The sequence below is a fragment of the Leopardus geoffroyi genome, chromosome D2 (genome assembly GCF_018350155.1).
Source record: "Leopardus geoffroyi isolate Oge1 chromosome D2, O.geoffroyi_Oge1_pat1.0, whole genome shotgun sequence".
Classification (NCBI taxonomy): Eukaryota; Metazoa; Chordata; class Mammalia; order Carnivora; family Felidae; genus Leopardus; species Leopardus geoffroyi.
The window spans coordinates 9,269,579-9,285,941 of record NC_059334.1 but is presented as its reverse complement, the minus strand read 5'-3'; the positions used below and the strand labels follow the sequence as shown (position 1 = coordinate 9,285,941).

Genomic DNA, 16,363 nt, shown 5'->3' with positions numbered 1-16,363 from the left:
TTTTTTCCTGTTACTGGAGATTAATTCTCCCCGTTCTCCGTTTTTTCCTCTTCTTCAGTAGAATTCATTTGAACCTTGAGGGGTTTTTGCTTTCAAGGAGGAATCACAATTACTCTGTCTTTCTCTTGCCTGATTTGCTTTTATAAGAAAAAGTGAGTATTACTTTTTTTATTTTATTTATTTTGAGAGAGAGAGAGAGAGAGGGAGAGGAGCAGAGGGAGAGAGAGAGAGAGAGAGAGAGAGAGAATCCCAAGCAGGCTCCACGCTCAGCACAGAGCCTGACATGGGGCTCGATCCCATGAGCCTGGAATCATGACCTGAGCTGAAATCAAGAGTCGGATGCTCAGCCTACTGAACCACCCACCCGGGCGCCCCAAAAGTGAACAAGGTTAATAAAACCATATGCTTTAAGGGTCAATCTACTGAACATGTTACCACCAAGGGGCCGCTTTCCTCCTATCAGAGTTGTGAATTCTAAGACAGACTTGGAAACTCAAAAAGTAAGGATAAAAATGCCTTTGCTCATTGCCCCCAAGAGGCTTACAACCTGTCAGGAGGATGAAGATCCGTGGAAACAAAAAGCGATGTGTCAAATCTCTGACCGGGGAAGGCCCAGGTACGTCCCAGGGACTCCAGCTCTGGGCGTGATCACATGGCAGGCAAGAGAGGACCGACACCTTCTTATAAAACGCTTCCTGAGGGGCGCCTGGGCGGCTCAGTCAGTTAAGTGTCTGACTCGGCTCAGGTCATGATCTCACGGTTCGCGGGTTCGAGCCCCGTGTCTGTGCTGCCAGCTCAGAGCCTGGAGCCTGCTTCAGATTCTGTGTCTCCCTCTCTCTGACCCCCCCCCCCCCCCACCGCTTCATGCTCTGTCTCTCTTGGTCTCAAAAATAAATAAACATTAAAAAAATTTTTTTAAATAAATCAACGCCTATCGAGTGATGACAGTTGTGCCCCCCACTTTCTCTGTTATCTCCTTGAATGTGCCTAACAGCCACGCGGTGTTACCCCTGCTCATTTTCTGGTGCGGATACTGAGGAAATGACAAGGCAGCACCCAAACCCGGACAGGACTCCCAGCACAGGGTGTGGGTCCAGGGTCACCAGTGTGAGGGCCAGAGTGCATCGGGGGCAGCAGAGAACGATGACAAGATGATGGTGTTTTCCGTGTGGCTCTTTCCCCCAGGCAAGCCTGTCTTTGCCTTGTGCCCCTCACGGAGGGACATCTAGAGGGACAGGGTGGTTGAGAACCCCTCTCTCTCTCTCCCTCTCTCTGCCGCGGAAGAAGCTGAGGCAGGCCCTTGACGATGGGGACTCCTCTCTCCCAGCCACACCTCCTTTCTGTCCCGAGTCACGGTTGCCACCGAATTCTTATCTTCTTGGACCAGCCCAGCCCAAGGGCACTAGGCGATCTCTCCACCTCCCCCTGCAGCCGCCTCTGGAGAAGCCCGCTGTGCTCCTTCCCTTCCAGTGGCCTCTCATCAGATGCGACCTCGGTCTCTGCCTCCCTGCCGCCGCCGTTTACCCTGGGCGCCCGCATCTCCTCGGGCCCTTCCGTTATCAGCGCTTCTGTCCTAAGTGCGGCTGTGTTGATGCCAGGGACGCGGGAGCTCAGGCCACAGTTCTGGGTCTGCTGTGGAAAAGAAGTCGTGCAGATCTCCGAGTAAAACGGCGAGCGGGAGAAGCAGGAACCTTCCCTCGAGGCACCTCCCCTGCGGTGAATTGAGGGAGAAAAACTGAAACACACTGTGCTCGGAGGGACGGGAGCGTGTAGGGCGGCCGGCTACTCCCTGCAATGGCTGTTCCCTCTACCTGGAATGCTGTGCTCTTTGTTTCCTGCTTGGCAGCCTGGGGTTTTATTTCTCAAGACTCGCCAGATACCCCGCCGACTCAAGCAAAGCTGGTTATTCACCGGACTCCTTCTCTTGCGGCAATTCACCGTAGCTAACGGTGTCCCTAAGGAGTGGTTTCTGGGGAGCAAGAACCCTGTCCCCAGTCCGAGGCCACAGTAAGCGCTCAAACGCACAGACTGTCTCAGATGATGACTGAAGGGTTGATCAAATGATGACAAGATTGATTCCCGTACGTGGGGAGTGGGATTTCCAGAGGAATTAGATGTGAGCTGATTCTTTTTTTTTTTTTAACCTTTTATTTATTTGAGAGAGAGAGACTGAGCACGAGTGGGGGCAGAGAGAGAGGAAGACACAGAATCCAAAGCAGACTCCAGGTCCTGAGCTGTCAGCACAGAGCCCGACGCGGGGCTCGAACCCACCAACCGTGAGATCATGACCTGAGCCGAAGTCAGACACTTAACCACCTGAGCCACCCAGGCGCCCCGTGAGCTGATTCTTGAAGGGACTTTGCCAACCAGCTTGCCAGGTTCATGAGTGCCAGGACGTTTTCCAGGCACTGGATCCATTTTTCTGGATCTCTATTACCTGTCTATACACGGGAGTTTCTCAGCCTCTGGACGACAGACCTCTGGGGCCGGATAATTTTGTCGTCGGGGGCTGTGCTGTAGGATATTTATCGGCATTTCTGCCCCCCCCCCCCGCCACAGCCCCTGCTACACACATTCTCCCCAAGTTGTGACAAGAAGAATGTGTCCAGACATTACCAAACGTCACCCTGGGTTTAGAACTCCACAGAGGCTGGCTCTCGTTTAGCCTTGAAAAAAACATTCTGTAAAATTGAACAATCACAGAAACTTAATAGTCTTAACCATTCTCAAGAAACTGCCATGGACCCGTCAGGCTATCTATGTTGAATGTTCTCTACACATTCTATCTAATCCTCAAGTAGGATAATCCTCATTTTATAGCTAAGGAAGCAGGATCAGAGTGCTCAGGAGATTGCCCACCTGGCAGAAGGTGTATGTTTGCTGACCTAACGGGATCGGGCCGGACTCAGTCTCCCCTTATGTGCACGCCCCCGAGTAACTGCTACTTCTTTGCAAACAGTCTTCCGGCACGTGGGGATGGGGAGGTGCAAATCGGCTGAAGTTTCAAAGGAAATCAGATCTATGAAGTACGTCCAGCTACAAAAATAAATACTCTGATAAATACGGACCTTGAAAAAAATCATAACTAGTCTAACTGAAAGCAATCATAAAACATAAATGTGAAGTCAAAAGAACATTCTTTGCCAGGTGTCCTATCAGTATATAAATGGACACGTTAGAAACATGTAGTCCAGGGGCGCCTGGGTGACTCAGGTGGTTAAGCATCTGACGTCAGCTCAGGTCATGATCTCGCGGTCTGTGAGTTCGAGCCCCGCGTCGGGCTCTGTGCTGACAGCTCAGAGCCTGGAGCCTGCTTCGGATTCTGTGTCTCCCTCTCTCTCTCTGCCCCTCCCCTGCTCATACTCTGTCTCCCTGTCTCAAAAATAAATAATAGACATTAAAATTTTTTATTTAAAAAAATATGTAGTCCACAAGTCTGTTTTCACTAGATTTTTCATCAGAATTATTTCTCTGAGTGCATTAGCTCTGTCGGTGTACAGACACGATTCCTCACCCATCACAAACGCACACACCGTATTCAAAAGAAGTAACAGTAAATTTTCAGAGTATCGAGAAAATAAGAAGTAAATCCTAGATCCTGAAGGTTTGCGGTAGAACAGAATCCGGCTGGCCCCTCTTTCTCTCTTTTCCCTCAGAAGCGAGTAAGTAAAGGGATAGGGAGTGAGCCCCTCTGAGCTTTGTTTTCTACTTCTTGCTGTTGCTCTAAAAATTCTAATAACAAAAGGTGTGCGGCTCGAGAGTGCTGATGCAGATAATTAGTCCAATGTAGACGTTTGTTTTTGAGGCTCCACCGTGTTATTTCAGCAGCCAGCTGTTGTGCATAGACAGTAGTGAGGCCAATACTTTGCCAAGCAGCCTTCCTTTTTGTTGTCAAATTGCATAAAACCTATGAAAGGCAGCAACCAAGGGAGGCGGCATGATCCATCGACTTTTCAAAAACAAGCTTTCTCTTTTTGAAGTGGCGTTTTATTCCCATTTTGGCATTCCGGAATGTTCTGTTCGCAACAGGAGCAATTGCACCATATTAGGGCACGACTTTCCTCCTGGCAGCTCGAAACAAGAGCTGGGTTCACAAAGTTTGGTTCTGACTGTGCGAGTCTGCAAAGGTTTGATTCCCTTTAAAGACACGTTTGACTGCAGAGGGTTTGTTGACCCTTTGGCTGTCCCTCCACGCACCGCATGACTGAGCCGCGCGGAGGTTCCCGCTCACCGGCCTGGGGAGAAGGGCTGCAGCCTCGCGCCCGCCCGCCCGCCGAGCCGCTTCTCCGGGTCTGCTTCGCCACCTAGTGGCCGGCTCTGGAATTGCCTGTCATCTGAACTACGTAGCGTTGGGGAAAGTCCTTTTCATTGAAGACTGGTGAATAAGGACACAGAGACCCTCTGAACAAAGAAGGGGAGGAGAGACCCACAGCAAACCCTGAGAAGTGATGTGTACTTGATGCTGAATGTGGAGGAAGGGCTGAATAGTTGATCTTAGAAAAAAGCATGGTTGTGAACTGGAAAGGTATTTTTGTTTTTTTCCCTTGGCCCTTCGTGATTTAATAATAATAATAGTAATAGTAATAGTTATAACAACAACAGAAGTGGAATTAAAGTTCTAGAAAAAGTTAATTTACACATTTTTAATCATTTCAGGAGGTTTAAAAATTGACAGCCCCCGATCCTTTTTTTTCACGACGGCTTAGAGGAAATGAAATGGCTTTGTCTCTTGGAATTCATTTAAAAAACGCCTCACATTTACATTGGCCTTTTAGGTGTCTCTAAGCACTTTTACACGTGTTTTCATATTGGATATTTATATTTTTTAAGTTTTTAAAACGTCATCTAGGTAGTTTACAGATTTATAATCCCAAAAACTTTTCCCATAATTTAGGGGGATTAAATTTCTCATAATGTTACTTTCAACTCTTGGCACTCTCAAATAGTTCACATTTTGTTCCAATTTTTCATTTTAAATACTAAGAAAAGAGGCCAAACTATCCACTGCAGTGACTTTCAAACATTGCTGACCAGGACCGACAGTACAAATTACATTTTATGTCATACCTGTGTATGTGAATATGTGTGTCCTAAAAAGAAGTCTTCAGAAACAGTACTTACAGTTATTATGTGTTCTGATATGCCCTGTTCAATTCTGTGTCTTTTCTTTTTTATTCTCCGGTTGGCCCACTGATTGGTTTCTGGTTTCTGTTTTGAAAAACTCAGCGAAGCAATTCTGTATGTGCTCGTAAATACAATGTGGTGAAGACGGTCTGGAAAAATATACACTCAGAGGTGAAATCGGGAACCAACCTATATATGCACAGATGTCACTAATCCACGTGGAAGGATAGGGCGTTCCTCCCAGAATCGTGGAGGAGGACTTCGTGTCCCCACCCACTGGCAGGATCGTGCTCGTTTTTGAATGCCTCGCCTGAGGTCTGCAGACTGGAACACTTCCATAGCAATGCCCTAAATGTCCCACCAACCCCCACGGGCCCCGGCTCCCACCCGACGGGTCGGAAATCTCTGGATCCCTGTTCTGTGCCTGCCTCACCACCCCTTTGCCCTTGGGCAGCCTGCGTTCCTAGACCTTCTGCCTGGGATTACTTAGCTTGCAGGGATCTCTGTTCCCACCACCTGTTCCTTCCCGAGCATGAAAAGGCGGGGCTTCCCTCAGGTGTCCTCACCAGTGGACGTCAGTTCAGTGACCATAGATTAGGAACTTCCTTGATTCGAAATAAGCCCTAGAGCATGTAGGCTTTCGATGGACAAGCTCCACAGTGTGTAGGCTGTTGAGTCAGGATGGGAAAGAGTGCTGAGCCTCGAAATCACACCCCCTCCTCGGGGAAAGGCCTTAAACAGGAGCCCCACGTTTATCATCGTTTCATTTGGATCTTACCCAGGACCCCTGGTTCTTAGCAAGTTACATGTTACTTCTGAATGGCAGGAGTATGTACGGAAAGAGAGTAGGTGACTTCATGTCTAATAAGTCTTTTTAGATAGTCCTTATGGAAGCCCTTAGGACCTTCTGATCGGTTTCTCTGATGTCATACCAACAAGACTTCCATCGCTGAACCTCCGAGAGCACGAGGGTGCTTTTAAGAAGATGGATCTGGCACAGGGGGCCAGGGAGAAGGTTATGGAAAATGTCTCAGGTACCTGTACCTGAGTGAGAGTTGGAGGAGGAGGAGGTCTTGTTTCCTGGCCACATACGGACACCCCCTGACTAGATCCAATGGGTACAGCTCGCTGTGGATGGACTGGGGACGCTGGACATGCACTCCCCTGGCTGGGGATAGAAGACAGTGTGCTGTGAAGATGCATGGCCCCTGTGGATGTTCCCAAGGAGGAACAAACGGGACAAGGGCCCCCCGCAGCCGTGGGGAGACGCGGTGCACGACTGACTGGAGAACTGGGGTTTGCCACGTGTCAGATAGGACGTTATTCACGTATAACGTGGGTATTACCTTTTCCACCCACGAATGCTGCCCCGTGTCAGCAAGGAATCTCATCTGTATACACCAACTGCAATCTCCGTTTTCACGCCCCAAATCGCCACACAGCAGCTTACAACACCCATTTGCCATTTCAGCTGGTGGCAGGGTTCCCGGGTCGGGGTGTTAAAAGCTGAGATCCCGGGTGTCAGCCGGCCTGAGCTGAGCTCTGCAGTTGTGAGGCCGAGGGACCAGCCACTCCAAGTGCGTGCAGGCTGTCGCAGCTACTGCCCTCGTGACCCAGAGGCAGAGACGCCTCCCTACCTCCCACCGGGCGCCAGGCAGGGAGCGTGTGCGGCCCCCCGTCACCCCTGCATCACCAGCATCCTCAGACCTGGTTTTTCCTGACCCTCTCCTCATGGAGAACCAACACCAGGGTGGCGGGCGGAAAATTCCAGCATCTTCCCGTCTTTACTCTCTTCCCTGCCTCCCTCTGGCTTTGGAAACACATACTTTTCCCATTAGGAACGTTACAGATTAGGCTGAAGTCCTCTTTGTCCATCACCCGCGCCCTCATCATCTTCCCCAACTGAGACATCACTGCGACTATGGGATTTGCATCTTTCTGTCTTTTTATGACAATTTTAAACATATAAGCATCTATATAAGGTACATACTATTTTTGTATATGTTTTATTGGTACCTGAATCATATCATGTTTATTCATCACCCCACATGCATTTTTTTCCTACTCAACAATATATTTTTAGAGCTTTTAGAACTATATTCGTATATATCCAGCCATGAAATCATCACCATGACCAAGGTCATGAAGCTCACTTATCCTCTTTGTCTTCTTCTAGAATTAGAACTTCAGATCTTATGTTTAAATAGATAGATGAGGGGCACCTGCGTGGCTTAGTCGGTTAAGCATCCAGCTCTTGGTTTCAGCTCAGGTCATGATCTCACGGTTTGTGAGTTCGAGCCCCACATTGGGCTCTGATGGTGTGGAACCTGCTTGGGATTCTTTCTCTCCTCTCTCTCTCCTCTCTCTCTCTCTCTCTCTCTCTCTGCCCGTCCCCAGCTTGCTCTATCTCTCTCTCAAAATAAATAAACATTTAAAATTTTTTAAATTGATAGATCATAGATAGATAAACTTTTATTTGCTGTATTCCCTTTTATGTATTACCAAATTTTCTTAATCCACTCTCAAACTGATGTTCTTTTTTCCTAATTGTTGTCATGCCAACAAATGCTTCAGCAAACATCCTATGCACATCTCCTTGAATATATGCAAGATTTTCTAGAGGACAGATACTTAGAATTTAAATTGCTGGCTTATGGCGTACCTATTTTTTCCAATATCCTGCTGAATCACTTTTTGTGGCCGTTTTGTCCACCTACTTAGATTTAACGGGGTGAGGAGGGATCTTTCATATTTGATTAGGCCAGTACACCATTCCCTGGTGCCCAAAGACTTAAATGTTTGTAGATAAAAAGAACTTATCCCTAAAGCCCTGTTTCGGCCAGAGTATTTCTTTTTTAAAGTTTTTCTAATGTTTATTGATTTTTGAGGGAGAAACAGAGCACAGGCAGGGAAGGGGCAGACAGAGGATGAGAGAGAGAATCTCAAGCAGGTTCTGAGCCGACAGCACAGAGCCCGACTCCGGGATCCATCTCACAAAGTGTGAGATCATGACCTGAGCCGAAATCAAGTGTCCGATGCTTAGCCGACTGAGCCACCCTGGTGCCCCTCTACCAGAGTATTTGAAGTCTGCTTTTAAAAGCACACTTTGAGCATGGTCTGATTTCTTTCTCCTTGTGTTCCTGCGGTCACAACCCAGCACTGAGGACACGAGAAGTTGGCATTAGTGGAAAGCAGGCAGCATATGAGTTAATACTTCCAAGAATTAGCCTGTCACACCATGTTTCTTACCCTCTTCATAACCCACAGAGAGCAGGCGGTGGCCAGGGTTTTTGTTTGTTTTTATTCTGATAAGAACCCTTAACATGAGATCAACCTCCTTAAAAAAATTTTTTAAGTATATTTATTTTGAGAGAGAGAGAAACAGAGCACATGAGTGAGGGAGAGGGAGAGAGACAGAGAGAGAGAGAGAGAGAGAGAGGGAATCCCAAGCTGGCTCCACACTGTCAGCACAGAGCCCGACGTGGGGCTAGAACTCATGAACTGTGAGATCATGAAGTCAAGAGCTGGACGCGTAACCAACTGAGCCACCCAGACGCCCCCTCCTTAAGACAATGTTAAGTGCGGGCTTCAGTGTTGTTAACTGCAGACACCGTGTTGTGCAGAAGGTCACCAGCACTCATTCATCTTGCATAACGTGTGCCCCATTGAATAACTCCTCATTCCCTCTCTCCCCCTGCACCCGCCATGGCTAATCTGCTGTCTGCTTCTACGAGTTCTGCTATTTCCGACGCCTCATATGAGTAACGCAGTGTTTGTCCTTCTGTGATGGCTTAGTTCACTCGGCATAATGTCCTCAAGGCTTATCGTGCTGTCACATATTGCATCATTTCCTTTTTTAAGGCTGAAAACCATTCCGCTGTACATACCCCCCATACTTTCTTCATCCCTTCATCCATCCATAGATGTTTAGTTTGTTTCTGTATCTTGGCGATTGTTAGTAGTGCTACATGAACGAGGAAATAAGGGCCAGTGGTAAGGAAGTAAGGCTTGGAGTAAGGGCTTGAAGTGCTTCAAGATGCTAGTTTCAGTTCTTTTGGATAAATGCCCAGAAATCATTGCCAAGGACAGTGTCATGAAGCCCTTCCTCTGTTTTCTCCTAGGAGTTTTGTAGTTGCAGGTCTTATGTGCAGTAAGGCTTTCGTCTGTTTTGTGTTGACTTTTGTGCATGGCATAAGACTGGGGTCCGGTTTCATTCTTTTGCACGTGGCCGTCCAGTTTTCCCAGCATCGTTTGTGGAAGAGACTGTCCTCATTGTGTGTCCTTGGCATTCTGAGCTCTTTCTGGTTACCTGGGTCAGTATGTCTGTCTTCAGGCCAGTATCATACTCCTTTAATTACAACTTTGTGTTGAATTTTTAAATCAGGGATTGTGTTGCCTCTAGCTTTGTTCTTCTCTCTCAAGATGGTTTTCGTTCTCTGGGGTCCTTTGTGGTTCCATATAGGGCAGCCCTCTTGACAGAGGAAGAAATGTGTCTCAGAGAAGCCAGGCATTCTGCCAAGTTTGTACTCCTTCTCAGCCAGCCCAGAACTCAAACCCAAATCAAACAGGCTCTGAAGACCATGCTTCTTCAACTACCTTTGGCTGCCTTCCAGGGAAAAGTTATTATTGATAACAACAGCATCATATTTATTGATAGAAGTGCAGTTAGTGCATCTCATTATGTGGTGGCCTCAGATGAGCAACCATGATTTCCTAGACATTTCTCCCTCTCAGAGCCAGAAGTCATAACAGGTTTTCGCTCGTAATTTGCTTTGCTCACTACTTTCCATCTCCCATTTGAAAGGCTTTCTTCTCCTCAGTGACCTGTTCACCTACCAGATTCACATTCTTCTTTTTCGCTTTCACATATGAAGATATTAGAAGGAAACAAGTGTAGTTTTCGGGAGTGAATACATGATTATTAACCATTAGCTTTTTAATTACTGTCCTTTAGAGGTTGTATCACAAGGGGGAGAGCACGTAACTACAGGTTATTCTCTGTGAATGGCTCTTTCACAACAGTAAAATTTTTGCTCAGTTCATAATCTATATCCATGGTATGATGGACAGAGACTAGAATATTTTTATTATGTTTTTTTTAATTTTTTTTTCAACTTTTATTTATTTTTGGGACAGAGAGAGACAGAGCATGAATGGGGGAGGGGCAGAGAGAGAGGGAGACACAGAATCGGAAACAGGCTCCAGGCTCTGAGCCATCAGCCCAGAGCCCAACGCGGGGCTCGAACTCACGGACTGCGAGATCGTGACCTGGCTGAAGTCGGACGCTTAACCGACTGCGCCACCCAGGCGCCCCTAGAATATTTTTAAAATAAGAAAAAGCACATATCTGAAACTTTTAAGGGATATTAGATATTGAATTAGCATTGAATTATAAAGAGAACAATGGCCACTGGTAGATATGCCAAAGAACTTAAGTCAAAGATCGCCTGATAGTTTGTGATTCACAGGGTTTCTAGTGATTAATCAAGAAGCCCAGAGACTCCAGCAGCACCAGAACGAGTATTTAATGAGCCCGGGATAGAGACATAGTCCTATGCATGGGTGTCTTCTCTCAATTCTGGTTTCTTTTATATCCTGTGTTCCAACAAAGTATAATTAGAATGGAATATTATACAACTTGTGGTGTGCCACAGATTCACAGGATGAAGTGAGCCAAACAAAAAGAATTGATCTCAGGCATATTTTTTAAATTCCTACGTGTTTCTTCATCAACATGGGTCAACTGAGCAAATTAATTTGCTCTTGAATTTTTACAAACGTAATGTGATTACCTGCGGGGATCAATATGACATTGCCTAAAACACTTTGTGCTTTTTTTTTTTTTTTAATTTTTTTTTCAACGTTTATTTATTTTTGGGACAGAGAGAGACAGAGCATGAACGGGGGAGGGGCAGAGAGAGAGGGAGACACAGAATCGGAAACAGGCTCCAGGCTCTGAGCCATCAGCCCAGAGCCTGACGCGGGGCTCGAACTCACGGACCGCGAGATCGTGACCTGGCTGAAGTCGGATGCTTAACCGACTGCGCCACCCAGGCGCCCCAACACTTTGTGCTTTTTAAAAACTATTTTATTCATATCCCATATCTCATCTGGAGGTAAGCCCATGGAGGGGAGAGTCCTGAGTCATTGAATTCAATGGCACCAATCATAATGGCCTAAAGCTAGTTGTGGCTTAATGAGAAGTGTTGATGTTGAGGGTGACAGTTATGTTAATTGGGACCCTTTTGGCTGCAGATGACAGCGACCTATCTCCGGTAGCCCCCGCCACAAAGATAATGGTTGGCTCACATATATATCCTGCAAGGTCAAGGAGGAGGGGTTGACCTCAGGAGTGGCTCCATCCAGGTTTGAGAAGACATCATGATCATGCTGTCTCTGTGCTCCACCGCACTGCCTGCCATCTCTCTCCTTCCCCCGTATCTCCGCTCTACGCTTGCTTCTCAGGTTTTCCGCGCGGATATAAATAGGTCACCGGCACCTAGAAATCCCCAGGAACACAGAATTACCTTCCTTTTCCAGGACGCATATCAGTTCCCTAAATTTACTCTTGCTGCTCCTGTTTGCATGTTCTTCAGGCCCATTGCTGAGGTAGAGGAGTCAGGACCACATGATTGATGGTCATCCAGAAATTACATACTGGGGGCGCCTGGGTGGCGCAGTCGGTTAAGCGTCCGACTTCAGCCAGGTCACGATCTCTCGGTCCGTGAGTTCGAGCCCCGCGTCGGGCTCTGGGCTGATGGCTCAGAGCCTGGAGCCTGTTTCCGATTCTGTGTCTCCCTCTCTCTCTGCCCCTCCCCCTGGAGCCTGTTTCCGATTCTGTGTCTCCCTCTCTCTCTGCCCCTCCCCCATTCATGCTCTGTCTCTCTCTGTCCCCAAAATAAATAAACTTTAAAAAAAAAAAAAAAAAAAAAGAAATTACATACTGTGGATGACAGGCCATTTCTAAAAGAATGGCCGAAGGAGAGACACATAGTAGACAGCCTCTCCATGACATTGGCAAGAAGAAACAAAGATGAACGAAGACAGATGTGCCATCAGCACAAATACAAAGCACTGGGATTATTGGCCGTTATCATGATGTATGAGAAAATCAGCATGGCAGAAGCTGTGAAAATAACTGTACAGAACATGATCAATTCCGTGGGACATGATGACAGAGACTTAGCGTTCTTAAGAATTCTGAAAGGTGCTTGGGGCGCCTGGGTGGCGCAGTCGGTTAAGCGTCCGACTTCAGCCAGGTCACGATCTCGCGGTCCGTGAGTTCGAGCCCCGCATCGGGCTCTGGGCTGATGACTCAGAGCCTGGAGCCTGTTTCCGATTCTGTGTCTCCCTCTCTCTCTGCCCCTCCCCCGTTCATGCTCTGTCTCTCTCTGTCCCAAAAATAAATAAACGTTGAAAAAAAAATTAAAAAAAAAAAAAAGAATTCTGAAAGGTGCTGCAGAGGATATGTGGGATTCAGAGCACACAGCAGGGGCTGGGGTAGGGAGGGCAAGTAGGAAGAAGGGAGGCATATGACGTTCGCTGTAGTGCAGCTCAAGCGTGGACCTTGCCGCTATGTCCAGGAGGCTTTGGAATGGAAGACGCTGGGGAGATAAAAGCCACTCAGTGAGTAGAAAATTAGCAGGGGTACGTGAGGAAGAAGAGGAATGCATGACAACGGGTGATGATGTGAAGAAGATGATGTGAAAAAGTAACGCTCATCCGAGCACATGCAGTGGAGGACACTGGACAGGCACCTTGACTCCCCGGGAGAAAGTGGCTGTTAACCTCAGAGACAAGACGTGGAGCTGAGGTGTCTGGTTCGAGACGGATCCGTTCTCATCCATCCGTATGGGTGAGAGTGTGATGGGGAAGACGGGCAGACACCTTTAGGAATCCTATGGGAAGCTGGGAACCGGGTGGAGGGAGAAGAAACAGATCTTCTGCATATGGATCTGGGAAGGAACCGTAAATGCAACAGAGTACCCAAACAGCAAGTCTCACTTCCCGAATACAGACATCCCGCGGTGAGAGAAAGCTGGAGATAAGGATGAGTTGACCGCACCTAATAAAACCCAAAGAGGTGAAAATAAATAAGGAAGAGGACCCCTTCCATCACCTATGATTGGCAGTTAGTGCATTGCGGTAGATTTCATCTATGCGTTATTCAGATGTTCCTTTTTTTTTTTTTTTTAATTTTTTTTTTAACATTTATTTATTTTTGAGACAGAGAGAGACAGAGCATGAACAGGGGAGGGGCAGAGAGAGAGGGGGACACAGAATCCGAAACAGGCTCCAGGCTCCGAGCTGTCAGCACAGAGCCCGACGCGGGGCTCGAACCCACGGACTGCGAGATCATGACCTGAGCCGAAGTCGGACGCTCAACCAACCGAGCCACCCAGGCGCCCCAGATGTTCCTTTTTTTTAATATAATTTATTGCCAAGGTGACTAACATACAGTGTGTATAGTGTGCTCTTGGTTTTGGGGATAGATTCCCTTGATTCATCACTTACATACAACACCCAGGGCTCCTCCCAACAAGCGCCCTCCTCAAGGCCCATCCCCCATTTACCCCTCTCCCCCACTGCCTCCATCAGCCATCAGTTTGTATTTAAGAGTCTCTTACGGTTTGCCTCCTTCCCTCTCTGTAACTATTCTTCCCCTTCCCCTCCCCCATGGTCTTCTGTTAAGTTTCTCAGGTTCCACATATGAGTGAAAATACGATATCTGTCTTTCTCTGACTGACTTATTCCACTCAGCATAATACCTTCTGGTTCCATCCATATTGCTGCAAATGGCAGGATTTCATTCTTTCTCATTGCCAAGTAGTATTCCATTGTATATAAAAATCACATCTTTTTTTTTAATGTTTATTTATTCCTGAGAGAGAGAGAGAGAGAGAGAGAATGTGTGAGTGGGTGAGGGACAGAGAGAGGGAGACACAGAATCCGAAGCGGGCTCCAGGCTCAGAGCTGTCAGCACAGAGCCCGATGCGGGGCTTGAACCCACGAACTGTGAGATCATGACCTGAGCCGAAGTCAGGTGCCTAACCGACTGAGCCACCCAGGTGCCCCAAACCACATCTTCCTTATCCATTCATCAACTGATGGACATTTAGGCCCGTTCCATAATTTGGCTATTGTTGAAAGCACTGCTATAAACATTGGGGTACACGTGCCCCTATGCATCAGCACTCCTGTATCTTTCGGATAAATTCCTAGTAGTGTTATTGCTGGGTATTCAGGAGTTCTTAAACTCTTCTTCTCTGTAATAGAACAATACACTAGAACATTTAGACTATTAAAAAATTTTTTTTACAATTTCAAATAGTCCTGAAGTAAATACATGTGTATATGTGTATGCATGTAAGTGCATGTAAAATTGTATGTGTATGCTTTTGTATGCCCAACCATTTATGTATTTTATGTGTAAGTACACACACACACACACACACACAATACATACATGCTACACGTACACGCTGTCAGCTTCCGGAATCTTGGAATTTGTGCATTATTTGGACACATGCTGCTAAATTACCTTTCGGATTGTTGACCAGTTTACCCTACAGCCAAGACCGTGAAATTATTTCCTTCACACTGTTGTCAATACTCCATGCATCAAATCACTTATATTTTGCCTCGTAGGTGACAAATGGTATCTCATTGATCTTTAAATGCACATTAATTCCACTTGAAACAGGTTCATCAAGAGTTTCAGCTAGTCAGGCCAGGTGTATGCAGCATTGGGACAGGCTGGTGGGAAGCAGAGAAACATCCCAGTGAAACACAGAGGTGGTGGGCTCGAGATTGTCTGGGTATGAATGAATCTCTGCTCCCCTCCTCCATCACTCATTAGCTTGATTCTCGGACAAATAACTCTCTGTGTCTCAGTTTCTTGTAAAATGTGATTATTTTAAAGATGAAGCGAGATGAAAACATATGGCAATTTGCACGTGTACCACATAGGAAGTATCCAATATATGTTCTGTTTTAATCACTATTATTGCACTAAATTGAGCTTTGAGCATCCTGAAAGCAAAGTGAGCTCATTGTTCGTAAGAAGAAGAGTAAAGTAACACTAGACACTACCCTTATGTAGCACGTTCTGTGTGCCACGCTCTGCACTAAGTACTTTCTTTGCACATATTAAAATATTTTGATGAGAAACAAAATTTCTTTGACCACTTACTATGGAATTCTGTGTTAAATTTCTCAATGGCTTATTGCATTATACAGAATGTTTCATTCTTATTTTTCAGTGAGGAAACTGGCACTCAAGAAAGTTAAGAAACAGGGGCGCCTGGGTGGCTCAGTAGGTTAAGTGTCCGACTTCGGCTCAGGTCACGTTCTCATGGTTCGTGAGTTCAAGCCCCATGTTGGGCTCTGTGCTGACAGCTCAGAGCGTGGAGCCTGCTTCTAGTTCTGTGTTCTCCCTCTCTCTGCCCCTCCTCTGCTCATGCTCTCTCTTTCTCGCTCTCAAAAATAAATAAACATTAAAAAAAATTTTTTAAGTTAAGAAATACCCAAGATCCCACCACCAGAAAGTAGTTGAACCGAGATTTGAACCCACGCCTTTGGGACTACAAGGTCTTCCTGCTACAGGCTGAGGCCACCCCAAGAGGCTACGTGTCATTCTGACTGCTCTCCGTTGAAAGACTCTGACTTGCAGTGTCTAAAGGCCTGAGTCAGGACTCTTGCCGTGTGACCTGTGCACATCTTTATATGTAAGAGCTTACAGTTGAACGCTTCTTCTTAAGTTTATTTATTTTTGAGAGAGAGAGAGAGAGCATGCAAGAGAGTGAGGGAGGGGCAGGGAGAGAGAGACAGAGAGAGAGAGAGATTGAGAGAGGGAGAGAGAGACAATCCCAAGCATGCTCTGTGCTCTCTCCACTCAGAGCCTGATGCAGGGCTCGAATCCACGAACTGTGAGATCATGACCTGAGCCAAAACCAAGAGTCAGATGCTTAACCGACTGAGCCACCCAGGTGCCCCCGGTTGAACGCTTTTTAAATCAAGAGCCTAAACACAACAGAAGTGTTCCCAGTAGTATTTTGCTGTGATCAGCAAACACTGAATTCATAGAATGACACCCACTGAGGAATGATGGACTGAGTCAGCTCCACAGTGGCTGGTGACGTGAGCATCCGTAGGCTTTACGACCCCAGAGGCTCCGATAGGATGGGGCAGGTCTCCCCCAAGGTTTCCCGTGACAGCATGGGGGTCTTCCTGGTGACGC

At 46.8% G+C, this 16,363-nt stretch overlaps 2 protein-coding genes across 6 annotated transcripts in view; one reads left to right on the top strand and one right to left on the bottom strand.

The window, feature by feature from the left end:
* The window catches only part of CHRM3 (cholinergic receptor muscarinic 3), a 527,319-nt gene that overhangs the window by 506,057 nt on the left and 4,899 nt on the right, over positions 1 to 16,363 (top strand). The window lies entirely within an intron of this gene.
* LOC123576398 (zinc finger protein 37A-like) overlaps positions 11,195 to 16,363 on the bottom strand; it is a 193,489-nt gene continuing 188,320 nt past the window's right edge. Inside the window, exon 12 of one of the 2 annotated variants that reach the window (XR_006701363.1) lies at positions 11,195 to 11,623. The gene's annotated coding sequence lies outside the window, so the exon portion shown is untranslated. Of the gene's footprint in view, positions 11,624 to 14,281; positions 14,881 to 16,363 lie in introns of those variants that run through there. The other variant, XR_006701364.1, reaches the window with a different exon arrangement.